Source organism: Rhinopithecus bieti, unplaced genomic scaffold, assembly GCF_001698545.2.
Source record: "Rhinopithecus bieti isolate Rb0 unplaced genomic scaffold, ASM169854v2 scaffold_947, whole genome shotgun sequence".
Taxonomy (NCBI): domain Eukaryota; kingdom Metazoa; phylum Chordata; class Mammalia; order Primates; family Cercopithecidae; genus Rhinopithecus; species Rhinopithecus bieti.
The window spans coordinates 713994-739310 of NW_016803664.1; the positions used below are offsets into that span (position 1 = coordinate 713994).

Genomic DNA, 25317 nt, shown 5'->3' on the forward strand with positions numbered 1-25317 from the left:
GTAATGAAGCCATTTTCTTTTCTTTTCTTTTCTTTTTTTTTTTTTTTTTTGAGTTGGAGTCTTGCTCTGTTGCCCAGGCTGGAGTGCAGTGGCACAATCTCAGCACAACTTCTGCCTCCCAGGTTCAAGCAATTCCCCTGCCTCAGCTTCCCGAGTAGCTGGGATTACAGGCATGTGCCATCACACCTGGCTAAGTTTTGTATTTTTAGTAGAGACGGAGTTTCACCACGTTGGCCAGGCTGGTCTTGAACTCCTGACCTCAGGCGATCCGCCCGCCTCGACCTCCCAGAGTGCTGGGATTATAGGTGTGAGCCATGGCACCAGCCGGCATATTCTTTATAATACAGTATTTGCTGGGTCCATAGATTGGATACGGAGTGTTTTCTTTTTTCAATATTTTTATGGCAGTTTAGAATTCCTCTTTGATCTGAAGATATCTTAGGAATCTAAGGATTATTTAGAATTGTGTTTTTTTCATTTTCAACCAGTTAAGGTTTTTTTTAGTCATTTGTATTATTTATTTCTAATTGTATTGACTTGTGATTTTATAAAAATATTCCTAGCACAGTGGCTCATGCCTGTAATCTTAGCACTTTGGGAGGCTGAGGTGAAAGGATGGCTTGAGGCCAGAAGTTCGAGTCCAGCCTACATAATAAAGCAAGACTACATCTCTACAAAAAAATGTCTTCAACTCAGGTAAAATTTCTTCTCCTGTGTAACTAGTATTTCTTCTCCATCTGTTTCTTTTTCTCCTCTGGAACTCCTATTACGGACATGCTGGGTGTCCTGGCTCTGTCCACCAAGGCTTTTAACTTTTCCCTTGTGGTTCCTCTCTCTTTGCCTTTGGTTGTAATGTCTCAGGGATTTCTTCTTCTTTGTCTTGGGGGCAACTGATTGCCTCTCATTCATCTACTGACTTTGTTTTAATTTTTAATTTTTGTGGGTACATAGTAGATGTATATATTTATGGGGTATATGGGATTTTTTTTTTTTTTTTTTTTTTTTTTTTTTTTTTTGAGATGGAGTCTGGCTCTGTCACCAAGGCTGGAGTGCAGTGGCGCTGCAACCTCCGGCTCACTGCAACCTCCGCCTCTCAGGTTCAACCAATTCTCCCTGCCTCAGCCTCTCGAGTAGCTGGGATTACAGGTGTCCACTACCATGCCCGGCTATTTTTTGTATGTTTTAGTAGAGATGGGATTTTGCCATGTTGGCCAGGCTGGTCTTGAACTCCTGACCTCAGGTGATCCGCCCACCTCGGCCTCCCAAAGTGCTGGGATTACAGGCTTGAGCCACGATGGCCAGCCATGGGCTATTTTGATACAGACATACAATGTGTAATAATCACATCAGGGTGAATGATGTATCCATCACCTCAAGTATTTATTGTTTCTATTACAAACAATCCAATTATACTTTTAGTTGTTTTTACACGTACAATTAAATTATTATTGACTATAGTCACCTTGTTGTGCTATCAAATACTAGATCTTATTAATTCTAACTATTTTTAATACCCATTAATCATCCACATTTCCACCTTACCCCCCACTATCCTTCTCAGCCTCTGGTAACCATCATTCTACTCTCTATGTCCGTGAATTCAATTGTTTTAATTTTTAGCTCCCACAAGTGAGTGAAAACATGCGAAGTTTATCTTTCTGTGCCTGGTTTATTTCATTTCACTTAATATAATGACCTCTGGTTCTATCCATGTTTTTGCAAATAACAGAACCTCATTCTTTCTTATGGCTGAATACACTCCATTGTGTATCTGTACCACACTTCTTTATCCATTTGCCTGTTGATGGACACTTGGCTTGCTTCCAAACCTTGGCTATTGTGGATAGTGCTGCAATAAACATGGGAGTGCAGATATCTCTTCCATATACTGATTTCCTTTCTTGTAGGTATATACCTAGCAGTGGGACTGCTGAATCATACGGTAGCTCTATTTTTAGTTTTGTGAGGTACCTCCAAAGTGTGCTCCACAGTGGTTGTACTAATTTACATTCCCACCAACATTTTAGGAGTGTTCCCTTTTCTCCATATCCTTGCCAGCATTTGATATTGCCTGTCTTTTGGATAAAAGCCATTTTAACTCAGGTGAGATGATATCTCACTGTAGTTTCGTTTGTTCGTTTGCTTTTTGAGACTGAGTCTCACTGTCACCCAAGCTGGAGTGTAGTGGCATGATACCGGCTCACTGCAACCTCCACCTCCTGGGTTCAAGTGATTCTCATGCCTCAGCCTTCCAAGTAGATGGGATTACAGGTATGTATCATGCCAGGCTAATTTTTTTTTTTTTGTATTTTTAGTAGAAATGGAGTTTCGCTGTGTTGGCCAGGCTGGTCTCAAACCCCTGGCTTCAAGTAATCCACCCACCTCAGCCTCCCAAAGTGCTGGGATTATAGGTGTGAGCCACTGCGCTCAGCCAATATCTCATTGTAGTTTTGATTTGCATTTCTCTAATGATCAATGATATTGAACACCTTTTCATATACCTGTGTTTGCCATTTGTATGTCTTCTTTTGAGAAATGTCTATTCAGATCTTTTGCCCATTTTCAACATAGATTATTAGATTTTTTTCTTATAGAGTTGTTTGTGCTCCTTATGTATTCTGATGATTAATCCCTTGTCAGATGGATAGTTTGCAACTATGTTCTCCCTTCACTTTGTTGTTTCTTTTGATGTGCAGCAGCTTTTTAACTTAATTTGATCCCATTTGTCCATTTTTGCTTTGGTTGCCTGTGCTTGTAGGGTATATCTCAAAAAATCTTTGCCCACTTCAATGTCCTAGAGAGTTTATCCAACGTTTTCTATTAGTTGTTTCATAGTTTGAGGTCTTAGATTTAAGTCTTTTTTTTTTTTTTCAACTTTTATTTTTGGTTCGGGGGTATATGTGAAGGTTTTTTACATAGGTAAACTCATGCCATGGATGTGTGTTGTACAGATTATTTCTGTAAGATAATTAAACACAACTATTGGGTACTGAGTTTAATGTGTTGTTGTACGGATTCTGTACATTAAGCCCAGTACCCAATAGTTATCTTTTCTGCTTCTCTCTAATCTTTAATCCATTTTGATGTGATTTTTTGTATATAGTACAAAATAGGGGTCTAGTTTCATGCTTCTGCATATGGATATTCAGTTTCCCCAGCACCACTTATTGAACAGACTGTCCTTTCCCCATTGCATGATCATGGCACCTTTTCAAAAAGGATTTTACTGTAGATGTATGGATTTGTTTCTGGGTTCTCTATTCTGTTCCATTGCTCTGTGTATCTATTTTTATGCCAGTGCCATGCTGTTTTGGTTACTGTAGCTCTGTAGTATAATTGGAAGTCAGGTAATGTGACTTCTCCAGTTTTGTTCTTTTGCTCAGGATAGTTTTGGCTTTTTTGGTATTTTGTGGCTCCATATGAACTTTAGGATTTTTTTTTTTTCTATTTCTGTGAAGGATGCCATTGGTATTTCGATAGGGATTGCATTGAATCTGTAGATTGCTTTGGGTAGTACAGACATTTTAACAATATTATGTATTCCAATCCATGACCATGAAATATGTTTCCATTTTTATGAGTCTTCTTCAATTTCTCACATCAGTGTTTTATAGTTGTCATTGCAGAGATCTTTCACTTCTTTGGTTAATTCATAGGTATGTATGTGTATATATATATATTTATTTACTTTTATTTTTTATTTTTGAGATGGAGTCTTGCTCTGTTGCCCAGGTTAGAGTGCAGTGGCACGATCTCAGCTAACTACAACCTCTGCCTCACGGGTTCACACCGTTCTCCTGCCTCAGCCTCCTAAGTAGCTGGGGACTACAGGTGCCTGCCACCACGCCTGGCTAATTTTTTTTTTTTTTTTTTCATATTTTCAGTAGAGACAGGGTTTCACCGTGTTAGCAGGCATGGTCTCGATCTACTGATCCACCCGCCTTGGCCTCCCAAAGTACAGGGATTACAGGCGTGAGCCACCGTGCCTGGCCTATATTTATTTATTTAATTATTGAGACAGGTTCTTGTGCTGTCACCCAGGCTGGAGAGCAGTGGCACAATCTTGGCTCACTGCAACCTCTGCCCCCAAGGCACAAGCAATCTTCCCACGTCAGCCTCCCAAGTAGCTGGGACCACAAGCATGCACCACCATGCTCAGCTATTTTTTTGTATTTTTGGTAGAGACGGGGTTTCGCCATGTTACCCAGGCTGGTCTCAAATTCCTGAGCTCAAGTAATCTGCCCACATTGGCCTCCCAAAGTGCTGGGATTACAGGCATGAGTCACAGCACCTGGCCAGTATTTAATTTTATTTATAGCAATTGTAAATGAGATTACTTTCTTGACTTCTTCTTCAGATTGTTCCCCATTGGCATATAGAAATGCTACTGATTTCTGTATGTTGATTTTGTATCCTGAAATTTTATTGAATTTGTTTATCAGTACTAAGAGTTTTTTGGTGGAGTCTTTAGGCTTTTCCAAATATAAGATCGTATCATCTGCAAACAAGAATAATTTGACTTCTTCCTTTCCAATTTGGATGCCCTTTCTTTCTTTCGTCTGATTGCTTTAGCTAGGACATCTAGTACTATGTGGAGTAACAGTAGTAAAAGTGGGCATCCTTTCCGTGTTCCAGATCTTAGATAAAGACTTTCTATTCTTCCCCATTTAGTATGATACTAACTGTGGGTCTGTCATATATGGCTTTTATTATGTTGAGATGTGTTCCTTGTATACCTAGTTTTTTGAGGTTTTTTCTCATGAAGGGATGTTGAATTTTATCAAATGCTTGTTCAGCATCAGTTGAAATGACCATATGTTTTTTGTCTTTCATTTTGTTGATATGATGTATCACACTGACTGACTGGTTGCATATGTTGAACCATCTTTGCATCCCTGGAATAAATCCCCCTTGGTAATTATGAATGATCTTTTAAACGTGTTGCTGAATTCCATTTCCTAGTATTTTGTTGAGGGTTTCTGCATCAATATTCAACGGGGATATTGGCCTGTAGGTTTTTTATTGTTTTTTGGTTTTGTTTTGTTTTTTTTTTTTTTTTTTTTTGCTTCTTTGTTTAATTTTGGTACCAAGGTAATACTGGCCTCGTAGAATGAGTTTGGAAGTATTTCCTCCTCTTCTACTTTTCAGAATAGTTAGAGTATGATTGCTATTAATTCTCTTTAAATGTTTGGTAAAATTTACCAGTGAAGCCATTGGATCCTGGGCTTTTCTTTGCTAGGAGGCTTTTTTATTATGGCTTCAGTCTCATTACTTGTTACTGGTCTGTTCAGGTTTTCGATTTCTTCATTATTCAATTGCGGTAGGTTGTATGTATCTAAGAATTTACCCATTTATTCTAGGTTTTCTAATTTTTTGGCATATAGTTGCTCATAGTAGCCTCTAATGATCCTTTGAATTTCTGTGATACCGGTTGTAATGTCTTCTTTTTCATCTCTGATTTTATTTAGTTGGGTCTTTTCTGTTTTGTTCTTAGTCTAGCTAAAGTTTGTCAATTTGCTTATCTTTTCAAAAACCCAACTTTTTGTTTCATTGATTTTTTTGCATTATTCTCATTTCACTTATTTCTGATCTGATCTTCATTATTTCCTTTCTTCCACTGAGTTTGGTTTGCTCTTGCTTTTCTGATTCTTTAAGACATATCCTTAGATTGTTTATTTGAAGATTTTCTTCTTTTTTGATGTAGGCACTTACAAACAAACAAACAAACAAGCAAAAAGAAAACTAGTAAAAACTCTATACTTTATTTTCATATATATATATATTACATATATATTCAGGAGTGCTGCTAAATCTATACTTTAACATCATCTCCACACTTTTTAACTTTTCGTTGTTTCTATTCATATCTTACTGTACTGTCTATGTCTAGAAAAGTTATTTTTGATTGGTTCATCTTTTCATCTTGCTATTTAAGATAATGAATAGTTTACATACCACAATTGGAGTATTATAATACTCTGGGTTTTTCTGTGTACTTATTATTACCAGTGAGTTTTGTACCTTCAGATGATTTCTTATTGCTCATTAACATTCTTTTCTTGCATGTTGAAGAACTCCTTTTAGCATTTCTTGTAGGACAGGCCTGGTGTTGATAAATCCCTCTGCTTTTGTTTGTCTGGGAAAGTCTTTATTTCTCCTTCATGTTTGAAGGATATTTTCACCAGATACACTATGGTAGGTTTTATGCTAAGTGTTTTTATCCTTCAGCACTTTAAATATGTCATGCCACAAGTCTGCTGCCAAACGTATCGGCGCTCCATTGTATGTTGTTTCTTTTGTCTTGCTGCCTTTAGGATCCCTTCTTTATCCTTGACCTCTGGGAGTTTGGTTATTAAATGCCTTGAGGTAGTCTTCTTTGAGTTAAATCTACTTGGTGTTCTATAACCTTCTTGTGCTTGAATTTTGATTTCTTGTACTTGAATTTTGACATATTTTGTTTGGGAAGTTCTCTGTTATCCCTTTCGATAAATTTTCTACCACTATCTCTCTACCTCCCCTTAAAAACCAGTAACTTTTAGATTTATCCTTTTGAAGCTACTTCCTAGATCTTGTAGATCTTGTGCATCATTCTTTTTTATTTCTTTTTTTTCTTTTGTCTCCTCTGACTATGTATTTTCAAATAGCCTGGCTTCAAGCTCACTAATTCTTTCTTCTGTTTGATCAATTCTGCTAACAGACTGATGCATTCTTCAGTATGTCACTAGCACTTTTCTCCAGAATTTCTGCTTCTTTTTAATTTTCTCTTTCTTTCTTTCTTTCTTTTCCTTCCTTCCTTCTTTCCTTCCTCCCTCCCTCCTTCCTTCCTTTTTCTTTCTTTCTTTCTTTCCCTTTCTTTTCTTTCATCTTTCTATTGTAGCTCTGAGGCATTTTATTATAAAAACTTAGTACTCATATACATAAACTAATATGAACTTAAAATTCATCATACATTTACTTCATTTTTTAGCTTGACCTTCTAGTAGATCTTTAGCTTCATTGATTTTGGCTGCTATATAAGGAGAACCTCCTTTGTCAGGATTATTTAAAAGCATAATTCATTGATAAGCATCTCTTATTTTCCCTTTATTGGCAGTAGGGCTTACACCTAGTATTAATGCTGCTTCCCATTTTGTCATTTTGGGTTCAAACCCACCTCTATAATAGCCACCACTGAAGGCAGATTTTGGTAGGCTTCGAAAAACTTGTTTTACTTGAGGCTCCATATGCTTCATGGCTTGCAAAACATAACAGCCTGCAAATCCTGCAGCAGCAATGGTCAGTCCAACTGCTACCACTGTACTGGCCATGGCTCCAGCTGGGCTCCCTTGCTTTCTCCAGGAGCACAGCTCATCCCAGCTCCTCTTTCTCTCTCTCTCTTTCCTTCCTTCCTTTCTTCTTTCTTCCCTCCCTCCCTCCCTTCTTTTTCTTTTCCTTTTTTTCTATTTCTTTCTTTTCCTTTCTCTCTCCCTGTCTCTCTCTCTCTCCTTCCTTCCCTCCTTTCTTTCTCTCTCTCTCTCTCTCTCTTTCTTTCTTTCCAGAAGGACGGAGTGCAGTGGCGCAATCTTGATTTACTGCAACCTCTGCCTCCTGGGTTCAAGCGATTCTCTTGCCTCAGCCTCCTGAGTAGCTGGGATTACAGGCACCCGCCACCACACCCAGCTAATTTTTGTATTTTTAGTAGAGATGGGGTTTCCCCATGTTGGCCAGGCTGGTCTCGAACTTCTGACCTCAGGTGATCCACCCGCCTTGGCCATCCAAAGTGCTGGGATTACAGGCGTGAGCCACTGCTCCTGGCCAATTATTTCAATTTCTTTGTTAAATTTATCTGATAGGATTCTGAATTCCTTCTTGTGTTATCTTGAATTTCTTTGAGTTTCCTCAAAACAGCTATTTTGAATTCTCTGTCTAAAAGGTCACATATCTTTGTCTCTCTGGGATTGACTTCTGGTGTCTTAGTTAATTTGGTGAGGTAATGTTTTCCTACACGGTCTTGATGCTTGTGGATGTTAGTCAATGTTTGTACCCACCCTTCTTGGGAACGCTTTCCAGATATTCAAAGGGACTTGGGTGTTAAGTAATCTAAGTTTTCGGTCACTACAACCATATCTGCATTAGGGGGTACCCCAAGCACAATAACACTAGTTCTTGCATACTTGTAGAAGTACTACCTTTGCGGTCTTCGAAAAGATCCAGAAGATTTCTCTGGATTACCAGGTAGAGACTCTCATTCTCTTCCCTTACTTTCTCCCGAACAAGCAAAGTCTTTCTTTCTTTGTGCTGAGCTACCTGGAGCTGGGAAGGGGTACACAAGCACCTCTGTAGCCACCACCATTGGGACTGTGATGGGTGTGACCTGAAGCCAGCACAGCACCGAATCTTGCTCAAGGCCTGCTGTAATCACTATATGGCTACCCCTATGTTCACTCAAGGCCCTAAGGCTCTACAATCAGCAAGTGGTGAAGCCAGCCAGCCTTCTGTCCTTCCCCGAAAGGCAACGAGTTCCCCCAGGCTCCAGGCAGGTCCAGGGACGCTGTCCAGGTGCCCCGGCCTAGAATCAGAAACCTTAGAAATCTACCTGGTACTCTATTCTACTGCGGCTGAGCTAGTGCTGAAACCACCAAAGTCCTTCCCACTCTTCCCTCCCCTTCCCCCAGGGTGAGGAGTCTCCCTGTGTCTACCACATGCCCACAGGGAATAAAGTCAGGCTACTGCCATTGTTCACTTAAGGCCCAAGGGCTCTTCATTCAGCTTGTGGTGAATCCTGTCAGGCCTGGGACTCACCCTTCAGAGCAGTGGGGCCTGCATTTAGCCCAGGGTACATCTAGAGATCCAAGAGTCCAAGAGCCAAGGCCTGGAGTCACGGACACCAAAAGCCTGCTTGGTGCTCTTCTCCAGTGTGGCCGAGCTGGTACCTAAGCTAAAGACAAAGTCCCCTTTACTTTTCCCTCTGCTTTTCTCAAGCAGAAGGAGTCTCTCCTCACAGCCACCACAGCTGTGAATGTGTAGAGGCACCCCTAAAGCCAGAATGTCTCAGAGTCTTACCCAAGGCCCATGGCACACTACTTGGTTATCACCGCTGGTTGGCCGCCCTGCATTCCAAAACAGTGTCCCATAAACACTGCACTCTCCCTCCCCAAAGCACACAGACTCTCTCTCTGAGCCACGTGGTCTGCTGACGGGGGATGGGGGAGGGGTGGTGTCGGTGATTCAAGACTGTCCTTCCTACCCTCTTCAGTCCCTCTTTCTGTGACATGATGTTAAAATCACATATTGTGATCGCTCACCTGCTTTTTGGTTCTTATGAAGGTGCTTTATTTTGTAGATAGTTGTTAAATTTGATGTTCATGTGGGGAGGACAATTGGTGGAGGCTTCTATTCTGCCATCTTCCTCTGCCCTCCTGTCCATCTACTGACTTTTAGAAATTTAAGTTCAAGAAGAAATTTTATGTGACACTTGGATCTCCTTAAATGTAGGAGTTATTTTTTATTCAAGGCCTACCTGTTTTCTATTTCATCTGCACCTGTGTTAAGGGCAGTGCTTATTCTTCCTCCTTGTGGCTGCAGGGCCCATTAGATGTGATGTGACTTTCCTCTCTCTGCTCACTGGAGTGCCTTAAGTAGGTAGTCTTGAGAGTAGTGGAAGGGGTTTATGGGCTGGTGGTGCAGCCAGTTGGAAGCACAGGGCCTGTCTCCAGGTGAGGTACCAGGAGGATGTCTCTTTACATCCTATTCCCTCAGCTCTCCCAGCCCAGAGGCAGTGGGGAACAAGCCCACCCTACAACCCCTCCACCCCTCCATGGGGCAGGAGACTGGCTCACTCACAGGTGTGAGCCTGGACCCTCTTCCTGAGACTCCTAACCATGGGATCCTGCTGGCTCCCCAGGCCTTCCTGCCTGCCTATCCCAACTGTTCAGGAAGGTGGCACCTGGATTGGGAACAGAGTGGAGACAGGCACTCTAAACCACCACCTTCTCTTGCCTTCTGCGTCAATCCAAGGGTTTCTTGAGATTACATTCCTGGGTATCTGCTTGTTACTATTTATTTCTAGGAATTTTGATGGTTTCTGATGTACTAACAATTTGCAGGAAATAAATAGGAAAAGCCCAAGTAGAGATGTAATTATGCTTACATAATTTGTTTTTGTGCTCCCTCTTCTTAACTATATTTTCTTTTCTTTTTTTGAAGTATGACATACATAAAGAAGATACTTGTGTATTCTTTTCAGGATTTTCAAACTTCTTAGTAAAAAAGAAAAAGAAATTAGGAATGTAAATATTCTGTGTTTCCCTTAGTGGAAACCTGCTTGCGGCATTGACAGTAAAAAGGAAGATTTCACTGGGCGGCCGCAGTAGCTCACACCTGTAATCCTAGCACTTTGAGAGGCCGAGGCGGGTGGATCACAAGATCAGGAGTTCAAGACCAGCCTGACCAACATGGTGAAACCTCGTCTCTACTAAAAATACAAAAATTAGCCGGGCGTGATAGCACATGCCTGTAGTCCCAGGTACTCAGGAGGCTGAGGCAGAAGAATTACTTGAAACTAGGAGGCGAAAGTTGCAGTGAGCCAAGATCATGCCACTGCACTCCAGCTTGGGCAACAGAGCAAGACTCCGTCAAAAAAAAAAATAATAATAATTCACCAGAAAGAATTGAGAATTTCAAAACCTATCTATTATTTCCGTAGCTTCCAGCTTTTTCTCAATGAACCTGCTCTATGAAGAGGAATACAAACTAGTTACAATCACTAGTTACAATCACCTGTGAATGACAAAATGTGAGTCATCTGAATACATCCTTGCAAAGCAACTTCACAACTGACTAATGTGGTTCTGGCACTCTTCCACTGATGAGAAGGCGCTGGCAAGCTCTCATGCACTCTCTCTTAATAGGAAGTAACACCTATTAGTTAGAGTCGATAGAAAGTAACGCTTATTCTTTTTCCATGTAGTGGTGCAAACCTTTGCCTATAGGAAGGCATAAGACCAATGGTTCTCAAACATCTTTGGGGTACATAAGTCTCACCCAGATGGCTTGTTATGCACGCAAAATCTTGGACCCCATCCCCAGAAAACCAAAACTAGAGAACAAGCCCAGTGTCTAACACACTGTATTAGACACTATAGAGCTGGGCATGGTGGCTCACGCCCATAATCCCAGCACTTTGGGAGGCTGAGGCAGGTGGATCACCTAAGGTCAGGAGTTCGAGACCAGCCTGTCCAACATGGTGAAACCCCGTCTCTACTAAAAATACAAAAATTAGCCAGGCGTGGTGACAGGCGCCTGTAATCCCAGCTACTCAGGAGGCTGAGGCAGGAGAATTGCTTAAACGCAGGAGGTGGAGATTATAGTGAGCCGAGATCACGCCATTGCACTCCAGCCTGGACGACAAGAGCAAAACTCCATCTCAAATAACAGAACAAAACAGACATTATAGAAATGACAAAGGCTATAACCAATCTTATTTCATTTGAGTTGTTTTTCAACCACCAAGCAATGAAAATGGAAAGCAATTCACCAAAAGGGGCTTTAAAAAACATTTTAAAAAAGGTTCAACCTTTCTAGTAAGCAAAGAAACAAGAAGTACAAATCATACTATTATAACATATCACTCTGGTGTGGGATGTTGATAGTGGGAGAGGCTACGCATGTGTGGGGGCAGAGAGTATACTTTCTGCTCAATTTTGCTGTGAACCAAAAAAATGCTCTAAAAAAATAAAGTCTACTTTTAAAACCTCAGAAATAGCATTTTACTTATTAAAGAAGCAAATATTTTAAATCTATAATGCTAAAATATATCAAAATCAAAAGGTTTCAGCATCTTTTGCTTGCCTAAAAATCAGAAATAAAAAAGGCACAGCCGCCGGGCGCGGTGGCTCACGCCTGTAAACCCAGTACTTTGGGAGGCCAAGGCGGGCAGATCACAAGGTCAGGAGATCGAGACCATCCTGGCTAACACGGTGAAACCCCGTCTCTATTAAAATACAAAACATTAGCCGGGCGTGGTGGCGGGCGCCGGTAGTCCCAGCTACTCGGGAGGCTGAGGCAGGAGAATGGCGTGAACCTGGGAGTCGGAGCTTGCAGTGGGTAGAGATTGTGCCACTGCACTCCAGCCTGGGCGACAGAGCGAGACTGTCTCAAAAAAAAAAAAAAAAAAAAAAGGCACAGCTGGCCTTCCCAATACAACTTTTCTGGAGACCAATGCCAAAAAATATATATTCATAATGTTCATAACCTTTGACCCAGTAACTCTAGTTCTTGGAATATTAAATGAAATAATAAGAAAAATGTATGCATAAAAATGTCTTCATAGTGTGATACACACATCAAGTATTTTACAAGGTACATTATTACACAAACACTCAGAGGTTCACAAAGGGCTTTTAGCCAACAAGGGAAAGTGTGTACAATTTAATATTAAGCAAAAAGAAAGCATAGAAAATAAATATGGAGCATGATTCCAGCTGTGTATTAAGATGCATATAAAATACTAGAATGTGAAAGTTTTACTTATCTCTAGGGTGGGATTATGGTTTATTCTTTTTTTTTTTTTTTTTTTTTTTTTTGTATTTCCCACAATGGACATACATTACTTTCATAGCCAGAAAAAAAAAATGTGCTGTAAAAAAATGCTTAGAAATAAAAAAGCCCGTTTAACTCTCCAAATTCTTATGCAGATGAATAAGGTATTGCATTAGAAGTGCTCTGGGGCCAGGTATGGTGGCTGACTCCTGTAATCCCAGCACTTTGGGAGGCCGAGGCAAGAGGACTGATTGCCTGAGCCCAGGAGTTTGCGACTAGCCTGGGCAACATGGTGAAACCCTGTCTCTACACACATTTTTTTTTTTTTTTAATTAGCCACGAGTTGTGGTGCACACCCCTGGTCCTAGCTATTTGAGAGGCCGAGGCAAGAGGATCGCTTGAACCTGAGAGGCAGAGGCTGCAGTGAGCCATGTTCCCACCAGTGCACTCCAGCTTGAGCAACAGAGCAAGACCCTGTCTCAAAAAATAAATGAATAAAAATTTAAGAAAGAAGTGCTTTGAAGAATACAGGAAAGAATTCTACGTGACATTAACAAAGTATTCATGTTACTAGAAAGTAATATGAAAACAGAAGGTGTTAGATGGCTTATTATTTAAATACATTCTAGAATGAAAACTTAGAAAAGTAATTCCTCTGTAAAGTCAATAATGTTCCTGTATTTGTCATTTTGGAACAATATATCATCATGATGCCTTTATTTTAAAAAAGATTATATCATTATATATGGCATTAAATCTCCATTATTTTCAATTCAATTCAAGAAACTTATTTTTGCACACCTACTGTGTACTGAGCATCAGGCATACTTTCAGGGAGCTCAGTTGCAGCAAGAAAAACTAAAGGGTGGAAAGTGCATTGTCCAGATCCACACAATAAACGTGCTTTACACAAGCATGGAGCAGAAGCTAGCCACCTTGAAAAAGTGATGTCCCAAGTCCTCATTTATTTTTTCAAAGATATGGCCTATCTTTAAAAAATCTCCCTTCCCAAGACGACTTGGAATAGGGACTTCTGTGAGAGCCTCAATGTGCTGTATAATGCTGTTTATGCAAAGGTGATGGCAACCAATCCCCTGGGACATCTAAGCCCCCCAGACAGGCCAGTGTTGACAGGAACCAGGAAAGAAACAGCTCTCCATGTTCCTCCTTCTCCAACTCTTCCTAGATTGGGAAGGATTTGGAAATGAGGAAGTATAATTTCAAATCACCTAGAGAAAGGCCCAACTACAGCAGAGCAGGGAATTATAAGGTAGTATTCCCCTACAGGGCTTTTTACCACAGTTCCAGCCTCATATATCAAATTGCCTTCTTGGCATTTCCACCATTTGATGGAAGCCTCTCCCTCCAATAGGCAGGAAGTCCTGTCAGCTCTATCTCCAAAATCACTCCAGAATCCATCCTCTTCTCTCCATCTCCACCATGCCATGCCTCTCCCTGAACTCTGAAGTAGCCCCCTAACTTGTCTCCCTGCTTCAATTCTTGCTCCCCTAAAATCCTTCTCCACGAAGCAGCCAGCGTGAACTTTTTCAAACATAAATCAGTCTATATCCACAAGGACAAGGGCTTTTATCTGTGTTTTATTCACTAATGTAGCTCCAGCACCAAGAGTGTGAGGGGATTATTTAAATTCCTTGGCTGAACACTAAATAATGGCTTCCCATTTCCAGACTCTAAACTTCTTTTCACAACCTTCAAGTCTCACGAGCTGCCCTTCCCCCAGCTCACAACACTCCATCCACTGGTCCCCTTTCTGCTCCTTAAACATGCCCCGCCTCTTCCTGTTTATGGCCTTGGAACCTGCACTTCCCTCACTCTGGAGTGGTCTCCCTTGGTGTCTCCTCGCTCAACACCATCACCTTGGCTTGGCTGGCCCCATATGTCATTCCATTCTCAGTTCACACGTCACCTTACTCCCTTACCATCCTTTTTTTTTTTTTTTTTTTTTTTTTTGAGATGGAGTCTCACTCTGTTGCTCAGGCTGGAGTGCAGTGGCGTGATCCTAGCTCACTGCAACCTCTGACTCCCAGGTTCAAGTGATTCTCCTGCCTCAGCCTCCCAAGTAGCTGGGACTACAGGCACGCGCCACCACACCTGGTTAATTTTTATATTTTTAGTAGAGACAGGGTTTCACCATATTGGTCAGGCTGGTCTTGAACTTCTGACCTCGTGATCTGCCTGCCTCAGCCTCCCAAAGTGCTGAGATTACAGGCATGAGCCACCGTGCCTGTCCACCATCCTTTCTAAGACAGCCACACAGTCACTCTCCATCACATCCTCTCATCAGAGCACTTGACATCGGCTAACATCACCTTGGTTACTTAGCATTGACTGCCTGTACACCCCACTAAAGTGTGCAGTAGGGCAAAGACCAGAGGCCTGTGTGCTTGGGCCATTACTGCAATCCCAGTGCCTCTAACAATGCCTGGCTGTTACTGGGTTCGCGAGTGATTTATCAATTACTTTAGCTCCATGTTCTAGGATCTGATCTTCCGAGTTGAAGGCTTAGAGACTATCTCTAGCTGTCCATCCTGTCTTTGGTTTAAGCTGTTATCAATCCCTTTGATTTGAGCTGTTATCAATCTCTGGTACCCAAACATGATCAGGTCCTCAAAGAGGACTCAGACAAGCTAAAATGTACTGGAGACAGAGCAGACACCAGAACACAAATTTATTAATTTACATTGAAAAACCTCTGTCAACAGAACTGAACAAATATTTGAATTCCATTCAATGTACTGTCTTCTCCCCCGGAGTCAAGTCACACAACAAGCCAAATCTAGTGGATAGAATGAAAACAAAATGAATTTGGATGATAATCACCAAAACCCCTCCGCTGATATACCTGTTTCAATAGAACCAAATCACAGAGCTGCAGGCTGAAATTCTCTTTTTAAGTAAAATGCATGAAGTCCAGTAGCCAAAACTCTTCCCTCACTGGCAGTACTGGAAGCACACTGAACCAAGGTCCTGTATGTCCATCCAACTACATATTAACATCACTGTCTACGCCTCTGCTTTGCCATGTTAATAAAGCCCAATGCTGCACTCATCGCTCAAGCTCAGAAACTCCAGTAGTCCATTTGCAAATTATTAAACTAGCAAACTATGTATGATACATTCAATTAGATGAGGGCTTGACACAGTTTCCCATTACCCAACTTGGTTAAAGCCAACATTCCAAGCCATAAGGACATCATGAAGTTGAGCACATGGGAACTAAAGTAGTAGCAGATTCTAACCAGCCAGGTGGCAGACCCTACTGCCTGGTTCCCAAAGGCCAGAAACACAGCTAAAGCCATAAAAAGACATAGGGGTCCAAACTACTTCCCCCAGCCATCAAACTGGCTTGGAAGGGAAAGTTTACCACCAATAAAAGGACCATGGACTTCTCACCAGGGCTTGGCTTCCAGGGATTGATAACGGCTTAAACCAAAGACAGTATGGATAACTCAGACATGTATAATTCATAGTTGACTATATTACTTCCTCTAAATTAATAATTATGATGATCATTTGTGGAAAGTTTCTGAGGAATAAATAATTGATAAGCTTCTCCATATCACAAGGCAAACTGCTAACAGAGACTGTGGATGGAGATGTATTAAAACAATAAATTCTTCCATTTAACATTTATCAAGCACTTACTGTGTACTAATATACAAGAGTCATCTGTTTTGACATTGGAATCTGCTGAAAGAATATGAGCAATAATTATAGGGTTCTGGAAGGGGCAAGGAGACCCAGAGCCTTTGATTATGAAACATTTATTGAGCTCCTACTATGTCTTAGACATTGGTAGGTGTTAAAAATAGAAATAGTAAGCCAGGCGCGGTGGCTCAAGCTTGTAATCCCAGCACTTTGGGAGGCCGAGACGGGCGGATCACGAGGTCAGGTGATCGAGACCATCCTGGCTAACATGGTGAAACCCCGTCTCTACTAAAAAATACAAAAAACTAGCTGGGCGAGGTGGCGGGCGCCTGTAGTCCCAGCTACTCGGGAGGCTGAGGCAGGAGAATGGCGTAAACCCGGGAGGTGGAGCTTGCAGTGAGCTGAGATCCGGCCACTGCACTCCAGCCCGGGCGACAGAGCGAGACTCCCTCTCAAAAAAAAAAAAAAAAATAGAAACAGTAAGACTCTGTTCTAGCTCTTGAGGATCACATAGGGTAATGGTTTGATAATATATTTTACTTTTTTTCCAGTGTATAACTGTTCAGAGTCACATGATAGAAAATCATAAAGACTTATCTAGGCAAATTTGCCAAGATACAGTGTTAATATATCTTAATTTGACTAGTTCTATCAGGATCTAGGAGTTAAGTTCCACATCTTAAGAATGGCTTCAACTTTACTTTTGTAATATAAAATCACCTGAGGGATGACTCTAAAAAATCAAATAACCCAGTAAAATTTTACTGCATGAACTGAAAAACAGCCATAAACCAGCAATAATAATCATAATAAAAACCCAGGCAATTTACAGAAGATATTCATCAGGAATCTATAAATAAAAAATACACCTTCTACATCATTGAAATACAATTTAAATATCTTCACACCTCTGCTTTAAAACTGATACTACAAGTATCAGGTTATTTTGTTCTTTGTTTTGTTGTTTTTGCTTTTGTTTTGTTTTGTTTTGTTTTTTGGGTTAGAGTCTCACTCTGTCACCCAGGCTAGATGGCAATGGCACGAAATCAGCTGACTGTAACCTCCGCCTCCCAGGTTCAAATGATTCTCCTGCCTCAGCCTCCCGAGTAGCAGGGATTACAGGTGCCCACCACCACGCCCAGCTAATTTTTGTATTTTTAGTAGAGATGGGGTTTCACCATGTAGACCAGACTGGTCTCGAACTCCCGACCTTGTGATCCACCCACCTTGCCCTCCCAAAGTGCTGGGATTACAGGCGTGAGCCACTGCACCTGGCCAAGTATCAGTTTTATATTATGCCCACTCTCCCTATTTATTTTTTTATTTATTTAGAGATGGAGTCTTGTTCTGTCGCCTAGACTGGAGTGCAGTGGCACGATCCTGGCTCATTGCAACCTCCACCTCCCAGGTTCAAACAATTTTCCTGTCTCAGCCTCCCAATTAGCTGGGATTACAGGTACACGGCATCAGGCCCAGCTAATTCTCATATATATACATTTTTAGGAGAGATGGGGTTTCACCATGTTGGCCAGGCTGGTCTCAAACTCCTGACTTTAAGTGATTCACCCACCTCGGCCTCCCAAAGTACTGGGATTACAGGCATGAGCCACTGTGCCTGGTGCCGATTTTTATATTACTTATAAACGAAGACTTCCTTTTAGTACTTTTTAATTTTTACTCTACATCATTGTTATGGACTGAATGTTTGTGTCCTCCAAAAATTCACATGTTGACCAAGCATGGTGGCTCATGCCTATAATCCCAGCACTTTGGGAGACCAAGGCAGGAGGACTACTTGAGCCCAGGAGGTTGAGGCTGCAGTGAGCCATGACCATACCACTGCATTCCAGCCTGAATGACAGCGCAAGACCCAGTCTAAAAAAGAAAAAGGAAATTGTATGTTAAACTCCTAACCCTTAATGTGATGAAGAGGTGATTAGGTCATGAGGGTAGAACCCTCATGGATGGGATTAGTACCTTAAAAGAAGGTCTTGCTTCTGCTCTCTGCCATGTAAGGATACAAAAAGACAACCATCTACAATTCAGGAAGCAGGGGGTCTCATCAGACACTGGATCTACCAGCATTTTGATTCCCAGTCTCCAGAATCATGAGAAAGAAATTTCTGTTGTTTAAGCTGCCCAGTCTATGGTAATTTGTCATAGCAGCCTAAACTAAGACAATTATGATTTTATTTTAATGAACTTTGGCTATAAGACAGCAATTCTGATCTGTCATCAAGCATCCCTAATACCTAATCCTAATAGACACGCTTAGGTTCATAATACATATAAATCAATAGAATTAGTGTTTCACATTGGAGTCTTAAATTTCTAAACTTCCTTGTTGTTACTTTGTCATTATATATAGTTACTACCAGTTATAAAAAAAGTAAACACTCAAATACAAACTAAATTTTTTGCCAAATTTAGATTTTACTCAGTTTTCCCTGTCTATCATGGAAATCATCACTTGCAAAATTGCGCACTCCAAAAATATATGTAAATATAAAAGAGTGCTGTCTGGTTAAGGCAAGAATAACCATTACATAAAATGTGTTTCCGATGTTGGGAAAACAGCAAAATTGAAATTACTTTCTCACTGCATTGTAAATTTTTCAAAAATCATCTTAAAGAAACATGTTTAGGCCAGCCGTGATGGTGATGGTTCATGCCTATAATTCCAGCACTTTGGGAGGCCAAGACTGGTGGGTCACTTGAGGTCAGGAGCTCAAGACCAGCCTGGCCAACAAAGTGAAACCCTGTCTCTACTAAAAATACAAAAATTGGCCAGGTGTGGTGGTGTGCCTGAAATTCCAGCTACTCAGGAGGCTGAGGCATGAGAATCACTTGAACCCAGGAGGTGGAGGTTGCAGTGAGCTGAGATCATACAACTGCACTCCAGCCTGGGTGAGGGAGTGAGACCTTGTCTCAAAAAAAAAAAAAAAAAAAAAATTGGGAAAAAAAAAATTAGCAGAAGTCTAAACAATTGATGACTTTAGATTCCTTAGGTAGTTTTTTTGATAAACCCAGTTATCGAAGCAATTCAAGTGAACTCTTGTAAAAGCAAGGATGGGTCAGGGGAGAACTCAGTGAGAAATAAAGCTAGAATTACCTAGTTTCGTAAACAAGTTCTTCCTGAAACTCAGAAAGCAAAGAATGGCTGAACAGCACAGCCTGTCACATCTGAGAGTCGATTATAGAAGATGAGATTCTAGAAGAGCTTCCAAAAGGTAAAGTAGAAAAGAGCATATTTTTGGAGTTTTGCCACATGGGTTTATTCTCAGCACTGCCGCTACTGGCCTTGATACCTCAGGCCACTTCACTCAGCCTATCTGAAAAGGATGCTCTTTGCATTGATAACCTCAGTCTCTTCTAGTCCTTTTTGCTACCAGCATATCTACAACTGGCTTCACTCTGTATTGGGCATTTATTCACTTAATAAGTATTTGCTGAGGTTTGAATGATGGTGCCCCCTCCAAAAATCATGTTGAACTTAATCTCCACTGTGGTGGTATTAAGAGGCATGGTATTTTGGGAGATTATTAAGTCATGAGGGCTCTACCTTGAAAGGACTGGGGCCCTTATAAAAAGGGTTTGTGGAAGGGGTCCACTCTGTTCAATCTTTTGCAATGTAAGGACACAGGATTCGTCATTCTTGCCCTTCCACCTGCCATGTGAGGATGCAGCAAGAAGATCTTACCAGATGCCAAATGCCAGTGCCTTGGGCTTGGACTTCCCAGCCTCCAGAACTGTGAGAAATAAATTTCTGTTCTTTATAAATTACCCAATCTCAGGTATTTTGTTATAGCAACACAAATATACTATGACAGCATTCATAGCATTTTACTCCAAATATTGTACTAGACAATGCAAAGATGAGTAAGACAAGGTTCCTCTCTTTTTGAGAGGCTTGTAAAGAAACAATGTTAGTCCTATTCAATAAATGCTATAGTAACAGTGGCATGAGTTAGGTGTTCAGGATACACTGAGGGAAAGGAAACTAGGAGCATGAGAAGAACTGGCAAGGAGGGCTTCCTAGAATGAAAAAACTGTTAAATAGAGTCAGTGGCCCAGCTGAAGTTGGAAATTATGTATTTAAAATGGCTCTGGCTGGGCACTATGGCTCATGCTTATAATCCCAACGCTTTGGGAGGCCAAGGTGAGAGGACTGCTTGGGCCCAGGAGTTCAAGACCAGCCTGGGCAACATAGCAAGACCTTGTCTCTAAAAAATAAAATAAAATAAAGTGGTTCTGGCCATCGGAGTAGTACATGGCAGCTACCAAACAGGAAATTATTCCCTGGATCTAACAGTTGCAACTAAAACACTATCACCTCTTATGTTGACAGAAAAAATTAAGACAAGGATTTCCTAAGGGTAGAGTTATACTGTGCTTTTTACCTGGAGGGGACAGTAATGTCAGAATAGATTGACTCTCATCTCTAGTCTTCCCCTACCCCCATAAGCAAAGGAAACAGAACTGAGTTCCCACAGGAAAGTGCTGGGTATTCTAAGAATGGGGAAGTAACACTATTTTCTAATATGAAGCATGGTGGAAGTTTGTATTTTTTGTAACATACCTTAGCCCCCTCTTATCTGCAGGGGAAACGTTCCAAGACTTCCTGTGGATGCCTGACACTGCAGATAGTACCAAACCCTACATATACTACGTTTCTTTGATCTGATCATCAAGATATCTACTAAGTGACTAACAGGCAGGTAGCACATACAGTGTGAGCTAAGGAGGGATTCACATCCCACACAGGCTGGGGAGTGAGAGATTTCATCACGCTACTCAGAATGGCACACAATTTAAAACTTACCAATTGTTTATTTATGAAATTTTCCTTTAATATTTCCAGATCGTGGTTGGCCACAGGTAACTGAAATTGCGGAAAGCGAAGCCACAGATGAGGGGGCCTACTGTACTTCTTTGCCAGTGGTTAAGGGGATGGGAACCTGAGAATTCTTATTGATCCCCATCACTTGGATTTTACCTCTCATTAGATTTAGGTGCAGCAGAGCTATCAGTCTCTTGATGAATCTGAAATCCCTTTCAAAATTGAAATGTTCAAGTTGGGGTTCTTCAATTTTGTACAGTTGTCAACTTAGGGTTGTTTAGTTTTTAGCTTCTGGGATAAAACTGACTCAGCACCCAAAAATAAAATTGAAAAGATCATTCTTAATATAGATACCAGCGTCCAAAGACAAGTACATTATTTACAGCAATTTTGTAAACTTTCTACGTTCCTCTGAGGTCATCATACTTCTTTCGTTGCAGGTAATTGGACCTGACTAACTTAAGGGGGCAAATGGAAATTATTGGACAACGCAGCAAGACTCCTGTCTCTACAAAAAATAAAATAAGTAGCTGGGCATGGTGGCCTGTGCCTGTAGTCTCAGCTCCTTAGGAGGCTGAGGTGGGAGGATCAATTGAACCCAGGAGTTAAGAGGCCTCAGTGAGCTATGATCATACCACTGCACTTGAGCCTGGATGACAGCCAGACCCTGTCTCCAGAAAACATTAAAAAGAAAAAGAAAAAAAAAGGAATGGGGAAAGGAGCACACAATCAACAGGGAAACTGGGTTATGCAGGTTGGGAAGAAGATACAAAGAGTATTTCCTGAGGTCCAAGCAGCAGGAACTACTTAGCCAGTATCCCGCAGGCAAAGTGGCTGCAAGGAAGGTACTATGGCCATTTCCAGTCTTCGAATCAGCCTGCTCAGGTTTTTGTTTTGGTTTGGCTTGGTTTGGTTTTAGTTTTCAATGTAGCATCTCCCTCTGTCACGCATGCTGGAGTACACTGGCATGACCATGGCTCACTGCAGCCTCGACCTCCCAGGTTCAACGAATCCTCCCACCTTGGCCTCCCAAAGTGCTGGGATTACAGGTATGAGCCACTGTGCCCAACCCAGCCTGCTCAGGTTTTAAATTCCAGGAAGGGAAGGTCTCAGTGCTCTGGCCTGAGTTATGGGCCCCAACCCCTTTAGCTAAAAAGGGGGAAAGGCAATCTGATTATTAGCCATCCCAGTCTGTACTCAATGAAAGAAAGGTAAATCCCAAGAGAAATCAAATTGCTGTGACCAAAAGACATCGGAATGGATACCATAAGTCACCAAAGCCACAAAAATCCATTGCACTGTCTTACTAACAAATACACAGTCGTTTTCTTTAAACATCATAGGAAGTATACACTAGAACTCTTAGAACCCTGAAGACAAATGCACTTCAATTAGGATATAATTATGAGTGAATCCTTGTCCTTAGTAAACATATGCGAGAATCTCAAAGAACAGTGAAATCTGATAACTATATATATAGGCCAGAGCCAAGAGGCACAAGCTTGGTGAGAATTATCAAAAAAAGGAGACCAGGTACAGTGGCTCATGCCTATAATCCCAGCACTTTGGGAGGCAGAGACAGGAGTTCAAGACCACCCTGGGCAACACAGCAAGACCTCATCTCTACAAAAAATAAAAATAAGAAAAATTAGCAGGGCATGGTAGCACATGTCTGTAGTCCCAGCTACTCAGAAGCTGAAGTGGGAGGATCACTTGAGCCCAGGACTTTGAGTCGGCAGTGAGTTATGATTGCACCACTGCACTCCAGCCTGGGTGACAGAGATTTGGTCTCTCTACAAAAAAAGAACGTTAATTATGCAAACAGTAGCCATAAAGGAGCTGGAATACCTATACCGATATCAGACAAAACAGACTTTAAGAAATATTACAAGAGACACAGAGAGACTTTTTACAGCAAAAGGGTCAATGCATCAGGCAGATATATGCAATTATAAATGTATATGAGCCTAAAAACAGTGCCCAAATACATGAAGCAAAAACCAACAGAACTGGAAGAAGAAACAGACAATTCAGCAATAAGACTTGGATATTTCAATAACTAATAAAAAAAGAAAGAAAATCAGTAAGAATAAGAAGGCCACCAAACAAGTCTCAAAAAATTTAAAGAGATTAAAAATATACAAAGTATGTTCTCAGCTGGGTGTGGTGACTCACATCTGTAATCCTACCACTTTGGGAAGCTGAGGCAGGAGGATCACTTGAGCCCAGAAGTTCAAGACCAGCCTGGGCAACATGGCAAAACCCTGTCTCTACAAAAAATTAGCTGGGTGTGGTGGCATGCACCTGTAGTTCCAGCTACTCAGGAGGCTGAGGTGGAAGAATCACCTGAGCCCAGGAGGTTGAGGTTGCAGTAGGCTGTAATACAGCCACTGCATTATACCAGCCTAGGTGACAGAATGAGACCCTGTCTCAAAAAAAGAAAAAAAAAGAGGGGTGTTCCAAGATGGTTGAATAGGAACAGCTCCGGTCTGCAGCTTCCAGCATGATCGAAGCAGAAGATGGGTGATTTCTGCATTTCCAACTGAGGTACCTGGTTCATCTGATTGGGACTGGTTGGACAGTGGGTGCAGTGCATGGAGGGTGAGATGAAGCAAGGTGGGGTGCTGCCTCACCCGAGAAGCACAAAGGGTCAGAGGATTTCCCTTTCCTAGACAAGGGAAGCCATGACAGACTACCCAAAAAAACGGGGCACTCCCACCCAAATACTGCACTTTTCCCAAGGCCGTTGCAACTGGCAGACAAGGTGATTCTCTCCCGTGCCTGGCTCAGAGGGTCCCACACCCACGGAGCCTTGCTCACTGCTAGCGCAGCAGTCTGAGATCGATCTGCAAGACAGCAGCCTGGCTGGGGGAAGGGCGTCCACCATTGCTGAGGCTCAAGTAGGTAAACAAAGTGGCTGGGAAGCTCGAACTGGGCAGAGCCCACCTCAGCTCAGCAAGTCCTACTGCCTCTATAGACTCCACCTCTGTGGGCAGGGTATAGCTGAATAGAAGGCAGCAGACAACTTCTGCAGACTTAAACGTCCCTGTCTGACAGCTCTGAAGAGAGCAGTGGTTCTCCCAGCATGGCATTTGAGCTCTGAGAACAGACAGACTGCCTCCTCAAGTGGGTCCCTGACCCCCATGTAGCCTAACTGGGAGACATCTCCCAGTAGGGGCTGACAGACACCACATATAGGCGGCTGCCCCTTTAGGACAAAGTTTCCAGAGGAAGGATCAGGTAGCAATATTTGCTGTTCCGCAATATTTGCTGTTCTGCAATATTTGCTGTTCTGCAGCTTCCGCAGGTGATACCCAGGCAAACAGGGTCTGGAGTGGAACTCCAGCAAATTCCAACAGACCTGCAGCTGAGGGACCTGACTGTTAGAAGGAAAACTAACAAACAGAAAGGAATAGTATCAACATCAACAAAAAGGTCATCTACACCAAAACCCCATCTGTAGGTCACCAACATCAAAGACCAAAGGTAGATAAAACCACAAAGATGGGGAGAAACCAGAGCAGAAAAGTTGAAAATCCTAAAACTCAGAGCACCTCTTCTCTTCCAAAGGATTGCAGCTCCTCACCAGCAATGGAACAAAGCTGGACGGAGAATGATTTTGACGAGTTGACAGAGTAGGCTTCAGAAAATCGGTAATAACAAAGTTCTCTGAGCTAAAGGAGGATGTTTCAACTCATCACAAGGAAGTTAAAAATCTTGAAAAAAGATTAGACGAATGGCTAACTGAAATAAACAGTGTAGAGAAGACCTTAAGTGACCTTATGGAGCTGAAAACCATGGCACGAGAACTTTGTGACGCATGCACAAGCTTCAACAGCCGATTCAACCAAGCGGAAGAAAGGGTATCAGTGATTTAAGACAAAATTAATCAAATAAAGGGAGAAGACAAGGTTAGAGAAAAAAGTAAAAAGAAATGAATAAAGCCTCCAAGAAATATGGGACTATGTGAAAAGACCAAATCTACATTTGATTGTTGTACCTGAAAGTGATGGGGAAAATGGAACCAAGTTGGAAAACACTCTGCAGGATATTATCCAGGAGAACTTCCCCAACCTAGCAAGGCAGGCCAACATTCAAATTCACGAAATACAGAGAACACCACAAAGATACTCCTTAAGAAGAGCAACCCCAAGACACATAATTGTCAGATTCACCAAGATTGAAATGAAGGAAAAAGTGTTAAGGGCAGTCAGAAAGAAAGGTCGAGTTACCCACAAAGGGAAGTCCATCAGACTAACAGTGGATCTCTCAGCAGAAATCCTACAAGC

At 41.7% G+C, this 25317-nt stretch overlaps 1 protein-coding gene and 1 pseudogene across 7 annotated transcripts in view; both read right to left on the reverse strand.

The window, feature by feature from the left end:
• The window catches only part of FAM81A (family with sequence similarity 81 member A), a 166848-nt gene that overhangs the window by 35659 nt on the left and 105872 nt on the right, over nucleotides 1-25317 (reverse strand). The gene's annotated exons all lie outside the window — the stretch shown is intronic.
• Nucleotides 6912-7340, reverse strand: LOC108544813 (mitochondrial import inner membrane translocase subunit TIM14 pseudogene; annotated as a pseudogene).